This window comes from Gavialis gangeticus, unplaced genomic scaffold (assembly GCF_001723915.1).
Source record: "Gavialis gangeticus isolate Ggan-Ray unplaced genomic scaffold, GavGan_comp1, whole genome shotgun sequence".
NCBI lineage: Eukaryota > Metazoa > Chordata > Crocodylia > Gavialidae > Gavialis > Gavialis gangeticus.
The window spans coordinates 11,005,263-11,015,769 of record NW_017728997.1 but is presented as its reverse complement, the minus strand read 5'-3'; the positions used below and the strand labels follow the sequence as shown (position 1 = coordinate 11,015,769).

Here is a 10,507-nt window from a genome sequence, read left to right as displayed (position 1 = left end):
GGACCTGAACCTGTTCAGCCTTCACAAGAGAAGGCTGAAGGGGGGATCTAGTGGCCTGTTACAAACTAGTCAGAGGGGACCAGCAGGCACTGGGGGAGTCCCTGTTCCCCTGAGCACTACCAGGAGTGACTAGAAATAACGGTCACAAGCTGGCAGAGGGGAGATTCAGACTAGACATCAGGAGTCGCTACTTCACGGTCAGGGCGGCTAGGGTCTGGAACCAACTTCCAAGAGAAGTGGTGCTGGCTCCTACCCTGGGGGTCTTTAAGACAAGGCTGGATGAACACTTTGCTGGGGTCATTTGACCATAGTACTCTTTCCTGCCATAGCAGGGGGTCAGATTTGATGATATGCTCAGGTCCCTTCCGACCCGACCAACTATGAAAAACTGTGAGAAACTGGCTGGAACTGACTACCGTATTTCTCACGTACAATACACAACTTCTCCCCACCAAAAAGCAGCCCTCCAAAATTTGGATGCACAAATTAAGTAGAGAAGCTGATTTTCTGACCAGGATAGAAGCACCCTGCTCTAATTTCTGCTCCACAATGCAATAGCTGTGGCATTAATATTCAGATAACTGACAGTGTGGATTGACTTAATTGCTCATTGTTCTTCATTTCAGAGGTGAAAATGATCACCTCTCTTTTTTAATGGTTTTGAAGTTTTCCTTACCAAGATAAAGTTTTCTTAGGGCAATTCTGGTGGATGCTCCTGGCCTCTGACCTCCTATTTCAGAGGCCTGAAGACTCTTTAGCTCTTTTTAAAATCATAGCTCCACCCATGGAGATCGGTCTTCAGGAGCAGCTAGGGTTTCAGCTTTCATTAAGCAGGAAAGGGAGGGCAAGAAGATTATGGCTGAAGATCAGGCTCAGTCCCTGCTCTATGAACCCGTAACTCTGTAAAAGTCTTTTTTACTACATTCTGCTTTTCAAAAAGATGCATATTATATTCTAGGGTGTGCTGTATGTACAGAAATTGGTTAGCTAGTTAAACTCAGCTCTTTTGAGTTATATGGGTCAGGTCATCTTGGAGCAGGTACATTAAAAAAAAAAAAACAAAAAAAACCAACACACACCTTTAACACTTGTGATGTCAAGTCTTTTGTTAAAAGAAAGCATTGCCCCAGTTATCAAGGGCTGGCATTAGGGGGGAAAAAAAGTTTGCCTAAATTAAGAGCAGATCCATCCCAATCACAAACCGCTGACCCAAACAAATACATTTGTCAAGAAAATCACTGCTGCAGTTGCAACACACTCCTGAAAAAGAAATGACTGCTCAAAAGATGGCAACTTTTCCAATGGGGGCAATTAATGCATGGACTTGAGTGGACTTTGGACTCATTTGAGTGCTAAACGGTCTTGAGTTTTCTGCAATATTTTTGTCCCAAATTGTCCATCCACATGAGCCAGTTCTAATCATAACCACTGCCAGACAACAGTGCATGCCTTGCCAAACTCCTCTCAAGATTAGGGTTACAGCAGCAAAGACGACAGAGCCATTTGATCCTTAGATACAGTGACATGAGACTCAATAGGAAGAATCCCAGTAAATTCAATCGTTCAGAATCTAGGCCTGTCCCGCAGCGTACATTGCTGGTCTGTCTGAGCGTGCCCAAATGAACAAAGGGTCATTTCACTCAGGATGGGATGAGGAAGACTTTTTTGCACATGGGTGTGGAAGGAGCAAGACCTCTTATTGTAGGCTATTAAGGAAGGTTCTCTCAAATGGGATGGATAAGATGATCATTTATATATGCTTGCAGATGGAAGACGACTTCCTCTTCCAAGAAGGCTGTTTCTGAAACCTCTGTTTCAAATTTTGAGGGAAGAAAACCAAAAAGGGATTACCTCGGGAACCAGGTTTAACCTCCACGGGAGCCGAGCAAGAGGCTTCACGACAAACATGGCAAAAAGTAGATTTCTATCTGAATGCAACCCTAATTAATCAAACGTTAATGAAGAAGCTTAAGGAAGAAACTTAGTCAGGTATACCAGTGCTCTGTGAAGACAGTGATTTATATCTTGTCAGTGCTCATTTTTATGCATAAGGATAAATTATATTCAATGCAGTATTGTGCATAAAGTTCCACGATATGCAAGATCTTACGTTCTAAATTAATATGTTTAATGGCAGAAGAACATTGTCTGATGAGTACAGCAAGGCAATGCGATCCTCACACTTACGCTGCGAAGGAGAACTTGCCTTTAAAGCATCAGAGAGGCTGCCCCTATAATAGGTATCACTTACTCCCTCTATTTTAACATCTTCCATAGTAACATCAAGTTTCTGAGATCAGGGAGAAAGATCCTGGGTACAGGATGTTTGTGAGTTTAGGTCCCTAGAGGAATCAAAACTTTGTTCCAGTATCAACATCAGTAAAACCTCACGAATTGTTCTTTTAGAATTTCAGCCAGAAATGAGAGAAATCAGACAAAAAACAATTCTCACAGTTTTATACCAGATTGGGTCAAAATCTCACGACAAGGGGTCATTTTCTCAGGATTCTGGTCGCGTCTCCGCAAGATGTCTTTGCCTTTTGAATTCAAACCCAAACCAAAGCCAGAGAGCTCGCTGCACTGTTTGGTTAACACGCCAGATTTTCCAAAACCAAAATCAGCAGAACTGCTAAAGTACAACAGAAGAAAAACAGCTGAACACTCCTCCAACGCCCTGGGGAGAAACAAGGGAAAAGTAGTATCTTTACTACTCACAAGCTAAAATGATGGAGGATGGATGTCAATAGTGACAAAGTTGAATGCCCGTGAGTAGCCAGCTGTGGTTAATTTGGGATTTCTCATCTCAACATTCAGGGGACTCCAATCTGGGTCCTTTTATTTAAAAGGATTGTCCGAACCCTGCCCTGTAATATTCACTATCAAGTTATGAAATACAGGTAGATTGCCAGATGCTCCCAGGCGTGATTCTCTGGGTTTTGATGGAAAAAGTCAAATCCGGCCCTATTGTCGGACTGCCCTTTGTGCCTTGGAGATTTTTCCTGTACATGTTTCCACCATTAATGTAGACCCTCTATTTCTGATGAAGCTTCAGCTCTCTAAAGTTTGTGTGAGATATATAATCAACTTTAGTTAGTCCATAAAGTACAAATCTACTTTGCCTTCTACTTGACTTCTGACTAACACTGCTAACTACATCCCCCCATTCTGCATCCTAACTCGGTAGCACAAAAGCTGCTTACAAGTCCTCGTCTTTTTTATAATTATTTTAGCTATCATTTTTGTTTCGAGGGCGCTGCAAATCCCGAAATTCGGGACCCGTGTGACCGCATCTTCGCCATTTCTGTCCACCCCAACAGCGTTAGTGCAAAACAATGTGCCATTAAACAGCCTTTCTTTTTTCACACTTGGGAAAGATTTGAAGCTAACAAAAAGTTCCATCTTTATTCCAGGGCAGTTAATTAAGGGTGACCAAGTCAGGCAGAAGTAAATTAACTTGGCTGATCAATTATTTATATGAAGCAGAATAAATGCCCTTAAAGAACTTGGCCCAGTCGTCAAAGGATGTATAAATTCAACTAAACATGGATTTCTAACATATAGTTGTCTGTCCACGGAGAGAAGAGTTAACAGTGAAATCTGTGTGAGGTAAGCTTTGCAGGGGCAGGCTCCAGTCCCAGATTCTCACTCTCACAGGCATGTCCATAAAGACATCCAGGACTTTAAACCCTTCGCTGCCAATACGGAATATATTCGTTTGCAGTTTTATGAAGGGAAAGCTCCAGATGCACTCCCTTGTCTTTAATCATGCTGGAAACCGATAAACCTTTTTGAAATGCATGTGAAGACCCACTTCTTCTCTAATGCTCTGGGGGTGGCAATTTGCTCCTTGGATAGGAAAGCATTTGAGAAAAGTGGTGAACAGTGCTAGAAAGAGAAGTCTCCTTTTTTTAATCACCGGGACAGGGAGGGGACACGGCAGGAGAGGAACACCGTTCCTTCTCTAGTGCCCTAAGACTGACTTGGAGGAAGAAGCTATGAGCTAGCAGGTAGGGATTTTTCCAGCACCGCCATGACCGGGGATGGATTCACGCCGGAGAGCCAGAATCAAGAAGGCTCCACTTCTCTTCACGAGGGACTTCTCCAAGGAATCGAAGTGTGGGTCTTCAGCTCAGGACGTACTTCAAAACCTTTCCACTGAAGGCCAGCTCATAATGTTTCCCTGGAAAGCTGGCTAGTGACATGGAAGGAACCCACGCACAAGTTTAGGAAAGGAATATGGATTCGTTAGTGGAAATAGAGAAGAGAAGCGTTCAAACCAGGCCAACGACGCACTCTAGGAGCACGTGTGTGATTAAAAAGACCATTCGAAAAAGCTGCTCCAATAAGCAGTCTGATTTGACCAAAGCAGATCATTAAAACGACCAGGACTGTGGCTCAGCTTACAAACCCTGACACAGACTTGATTCCAGACAGCTGCATACCTGCCCTGCTTTTAAAGCTTTTAGGAGCTGTCAGTCATCCAGCACCGCATACTTTTTAAAATTATTTCAAAGGGGCACTGAAAGTGTAGGGTCCTGATAGGAAAACAGGTGCCACAATACAAGAACCACCCCAGACCTTCGCAAGAAATCAAACCGGGGAGAAAATGAAGAAGAAGGAAGCACAGAAAGGTTCTGTCTTGAAAAAAAAATCAAACCAACATCAACAAGCTAGTGCTTCCTTCTTTCAGATGGGCCTGAGCGACAAAAAAGCCAACCTCATAATATTTCTGGATCACAGGAGGCCAGGAAATACTAAACATCGCACAATTAAATCTGAAGTTACAGAGCTTCCACCTCCCTCTTGCAAATTCAAGGGCACAAATACACGTCAGCAAGTTTTGGATGAGTCTTCGTGCTTACCCCTTTTGAAGACCGCTCATCTTTGCGGACAGCATATGGCTGGTTTCTGATTTTTGAAGCAGGATGAGAAGTTCGGGCTGGGCTAAAATAAAGATCCTAAATGACCCTCCAGAACCAACAGAGCTGATGAAAATATTATGAGATTCCACCACACCTAGGGGTTATGCTGTGTTATGTATGAAAAGGTGGCTTCTTGGTATGGAGAAGGGTAGAGGAGGTGGAAGAACATAAAGGGAAAGTGTAAAAAGAGGAAAGAAGAGAGAGAGCGAGCAAGCAAGAGAGAGAGAAAATACACTACACAAGGAAATCCTTTGATATTTCCTTAGCCAAAGACTGAGTTCAAAGAATTTAGGTTGCTTGAAAACGTCAAAGGCTGAAAACCATACAATAAAAATTAACAAGATTACTATTTTCGAGGATTAAAACAAAAACGTACGAGGGTTTTGTATACGAGCCTGCACTGCAGAGAAAGACTGTGTACTTGCTCTTATGCAAGCACCATCCTCCTATACCGAATTTTCATAATTATAACAGAAAGGCGTAAATTTTCTAATGCATGGCAGTTCAAAAAGTAATCAAGAGAATGAGCCTGAGGGCTATTTTAATGTATGCAAAGCTAGTGACCCACAGTAAATGGGAGGTAGGCTTCAATGAATGCAAAGTAATGCACACATACTAAAGACCTGGTCTGATGAGGGACGGCTAAAATTAACACCCAATTAATTTCCGAATTGACAAACAAATGAAACCCATAAATCTACTTTCTCATTAATTTTCTTGTGGTATAATTTAAAGCAGTAATATGAGGGCAAAAACTGAGCATTATCCATCATAAATATCAAAAAAGATAGCACTGTAACACCATAAATTATGCATATTACCTGTTGTTAAAAATGATTAATGTATTATCAACTTTATCGTGCACTGTATATGTCTAGACAGATCTAAAATCTGAAATTTCATTTAGTCCTTTGGAAGAAAGGGTCCAAAAGAAATGGCATTATCCACAGCACCGTCTCCAGCCGGCCTCCTGACACAGAGGCAGCTTCTCATGCTGTCAGCAGGGAGTTGGAGGGTCTGAATTGGACTCGTCCCAAGCCTTGGGTCGGCAGAGGTTGAGCGTATCGTAGAGGTGATGTGCGGAGTCTCCCGGGGGAAGGGAAACAAATCACGCTGCTCTAAGAGCATCCCTGCTAGCTGATCCGCAGAGTGGCATTGGCATCTGTTTCACAAGGGGGCTGCTCACCTCCCTGCCCTTTGGGCTGAACGGGAAGCACTGCTTCACGATGTACAGGAATGGGGAGAAGAGGTAAAAAAAAAAAAGAAATGAAGGGCGGCAGGAGGGAGGGACAGGACACGCCAAGGTATAATTAAATTCAGCCTGTCAAAGCAACCATCGGCACCTTCTAAAAGTACGTGAGCGCATCACCTTGGCCAAGTGAATAAGGACGCTGCTGTGAGCACGGTTGCCTCCACTCCTCCCTGTGGATCAAACCTATCACTCCTGTAAGAAGCTTAACTTTAACTAACTTGAACCTACACTGGGTTTTATGTCCATTTTCACCCTCAAGACTCTCGATTAGCAGCTTTACCTGCTCCTGCTTATCCACTAGGCTGGCCCAAGGCCTTTTATTTCCTTAGTGATATACAAAATCCCAATCCCCCCCCCCCTTTTTTTTTTTTCCTTTCTTTCTCTCCTTTCCTAATTTTTTTGTCTCCCAAATGAATGACCTGAGTTACCACTTTCAAACAGCTGCACAGATCCTCAGGGGCACGGAGACCTGAAGCTATTTAAAAGCAGTACAGGGAAGGGCGGCCAGTCTGCTGGAGAAGCTGAAGCGTAGGGAAAGAGGAGTCTGAATTGGGATGGCTGGGTCTAGTCTGACGTGGGCCACGCTGGGGAGTACGGCCCGCAGGGTGTGGGAATTTGGCAGCAGGGGAGGGATGGCCATAGTAATTGCCACTTCTCCCCTGCTGCCAAATTTCCTGACCGGTGCGGAGCTGGATGGCTCCGATGGCTGGATCTGGTCCGTGGGCTGGGGGGGTTGAGCCCCCTGCTCTAGGACAAACAAATCACTCTTTTAACATGCACTTATTATTTGACAATAATTAGCGCACATACTCCAGCTGCTTGCCATGGTGATCTCAAACTACAGGCCTGAATTGCTTCAAACCAGCTGGAAAATATGCATCCCACTCTCCAACCCAATCCAACACACCCCAAGGAGAAGCCAGGCACTAACTGAGTCTCTCTCAATATTGGTCCCCACCTCCTCTACCATCTTGTTACTGTACGCTACCTCGCGTTTGATTCGAGCTGGTACGTTCCCTGGAGCGGAGTTCATTTGCTCGTATTTTGGAAACGTCTACTATTTTTAGACAGAAAAGGTCACGGTCATCACCGCCAGCATGCAGGCATGGCGGCATTTCATTTCTTCTGTAATGAACGGCACACTGGATAGTGGCGGACTCGCGGGGACAAACAGTACGACACTTCCAACTGGGACACGCTGAACATTATAGCAAAGACTTTGATCCAGACATTGACTGCTTTACAGAAACGTTCCTCCACAAGGAGGGATATCTTGGAGAATAGCTGTCTTAACAGATTTACCTTCGTCCATCCCCTTGTGTCTCAAATTCACACACACATACACACACGTGCACAAACATACAAGTTACCTACCCGTCTCCCTCACTCCAGTACACACCAGTATACCCTATTCACAGTGACTGCATGTTAATGAATGGCAAGGGAAACTGCTCCAGTAAGCAATGAACTCGAGGGCTGAGATTTACTCATATGCCACCGTTCCCATACTGGCAGCCCAGACTCTGACGCATTCACAAAGATCAAGGGAAGATCTGAAAGTGGGTTTTGTTTAGTAAATGCATAGGATGGCTGGTTTATTTTGCCACAGTGGTGCGATGAGTGATCCCAAATCTGAGTGAGACCAGGTGTTCATTATAAAGTAATTATCTCTCCTTCTCCCCCACCCTAAAGGAGCTTTGCAACTACTCTATCACTTGGCAGGGCTTCTTGCAGCAGTTCTGCGCTGCTTTGTAAGAGCACCACGCAATACACCTCCCTCATTTCAACATTTTTGCCTAGTTGAATAGAGTGGGGGGTTGATTCTTCATAGTGCTGCTGGTCAATTAATGGCTGGCCTGTTCGGTTACACACTTCAAGTACCTTTCGCTTCACCTCAAGCCCCAGAACCACTCAAGTGGCCAAAATGAACAATATGTTTGGATCGTTGGTGCGAGTTAGTGAATACAATAGATCGCAATTTGGTGCCCATTTTGTTGCTTGCTTTTCCAAGAGATGAAAAGGACAATTATTTAATTTTATCCTTCACAAGCGCTCTATAAATATATGTTAAATAGATTTTTTTTTTTGAAACAGGTGCCTCACGTATCAAGTCACCGATGCTACTTTGGATAAAGGAGTTGAGGTTAGGTTCTCAAGGTCATCCAAGTTGTATGCAAAGCTCTTAACAATTTACAGCTGATGCTAACAGGTCCTGCCTGGCATTAAAAGCTCCCACCACACTGAGGATCAATAACAAACAATCATTCTGAGAAACAAAAATGGTCTTAAGTTAGCTTTTCCTTGCTTCTTTGCAAAATAATGCAAAGCACAAACTACCAGCATGGCTTTAACTAATTAGGACTCTCAGAAAGGAAAGAGCAAATAACCAGCATACAGAATTAGCAGATGGAAATGCTGTTTTCCCATTAGAAGCAGAAAGGGGGGAAAAAAAAAAACAACCCAAAAAACCAGTTCTATCATGCTATTTGAGAAAGAGTGACGGGCACATTTTGAATGTCGGATTGTTCTCTCCGTTCGAATGTTTTTTAACGTGCAAGGTTTTCTACCGATCTCCTCTAAGTCGCATGTTTTCCTTTTCCACGTTGACAGAGAGCACACGCATCAATTAAAATCAGATCCAACTTGAACAGGTAAGCAAAAAAATAATAATCAAGCAAATAAATCCCACCCTGACCATCCCTTGAACGACATTCAGAAACCGCACTCTTTTGGCGATTACCTTGTTCATAGCCCTATCCCTTTGTCCTAGACCTTCTAAGTCCTTGTTTGCTCCATACAGAATTTTCTAGCCATCAGATGCTCTATTACTGTGCTAGTCGTCTTGCAGGAGTGCTCTCTCCCTTCTGAAAAAAAGCAAACAACTGGATAGATATCATTACACTAAGGAAATCTCTTGGAAAAACCAAACAGCTTGCTAATCTTTCTAGCCCCTTCATCCAAGTGAAAGATAAGAAAAGCAAACCTAAGTCCGTTTCAACCACATTCCAGGGACAAGTTCCCCTTTTCTCCTTTATCAAAATCGTGGCATTTCAAGTTTTTTTCCCCCCCACCCCACTCCAAGACCTTGCAGGATAAACTGCTGCTCACACCCGCAAACAAAGCAATATTTGTTTAATAACTGATTGCTGCCATGGGTACAGTAAACAAGGGGCCCAGCATTTGTGTTTATGAACAAACACATCATCTTGCAAGAGCAATTTAACATTAACCAGGTGGAATAATCAACAGATTTCGTAGGTGACACTCGGGGCAGGACTAATGTAAACAGAGCGGGGAGGAGAAAGGGGCCACTCTTAGGGAACCAAGGTTGAGGCAAATGCATTGCCGAGTAAACAGCTGGGAAGAACTCAAGACAAACAAATAGTCATTCTTCTGACATTTAGAGAAGCAGAAAGGTTGAACGTTACATATATCAGCTGCTGACCACCATGAAATTAAACCAGTTGGGGACCAGGCCGGCGTGTTTACACAGTGCCATGTTTGCTTATAAACAACAATTTGCTGTTACCAACTTAGCATTACTCATCATATAAACCAGCAGATCAAGTGAAATCCTGTTAACTCTTTCCCAGAGTTAGGGTTGGAAAAAAACAAAAACAAAATCGAAACAGAGAGAAAAGTCTTCAGGCTCTACAGCCACAAGAAACTGCGAGGGGGGGGGAAAAGCTGCTTTCACGTGTCTGTTAAAAACGACAACAAAAAATGAAGGTGCAGAAATGACAAATCACTTTAGGGAAGCGAGTCTGAAGAAGGGACTCGGGATGCAGTTTGCATCAAGGATGTTTTTAAAAATATATATATGGATGATGGGCATTAAGTCAAATGGTTAAATTTCTGGACCCAAATTGAAGAAACAAACATTTAAACCTGCACGTGGGAGCAGAAGTCCATTGCTCTTCAATCAACAAGGCTGCATTTAAACAGCCTGCCTATATGCATGCGAAGGGTGTAAAATTGTGGGGGGGGGTTTTAAGGCAGTCCTTACAAGGGAGGCAGAAACCATTCTGATCCCTCACTGCACAACTTAATCCCTGCCAAGAGGGACATGTGCATGTGCATTTCCACACACACACACACACACACTCTATAGCTATCTATATATATCAACACATGATATGGAAGCAGCACAGCAGGTTTTACTCCTCCTCCCTCCCTCCTCCTTCCACCATCCTCAATTTCTTTGCTCTGGCCGCCAATTACCATTTTCAGATCGCTTAAAAATCTCCTTCCTTTTCATTAACCCCAACAGGGCTTCCTGCCCCAACGCCCTTTCTCCTCGCAGTGGAAACTTCAGACCCCGCAACCACCTCTC

The 10,507-nt window shown here is 43.6% G+C and overlaps 1 protein-coding gene across 8 annotated transcripts in view; it reads right to left on the bottom strand.

The window, feature by feature from the left end:
• The window catches only part of FOXP1 (forkhead box P1), a 540,709-nt gene that overhangs the window by 213,059 nt on the left and 317,143 nt on the right, over positions 1–10,507 (bottom strand). The window contains exons 1-2 of one of the 8 annotated variants that reach the window (XM_019504754.1): positions 9,158–9,227; positions 8,915–9,038 (exon numbers count right to left, since the gene is read on the bottom strand). The exons of 6 other annotated variants lie outside the window; for them this stretch is intronic. The gene's annotated coding sequence lies outside the window, so the exon portion shown is untranslated. Of the gene's footprint in view, positions 1–8,914; positions 9,039–9,157; positions 9,228–10,507 lie in introns of those variants that run through there. One more of the 8 variants, XM_019504753.1, reaches the window with a different exon arrangement.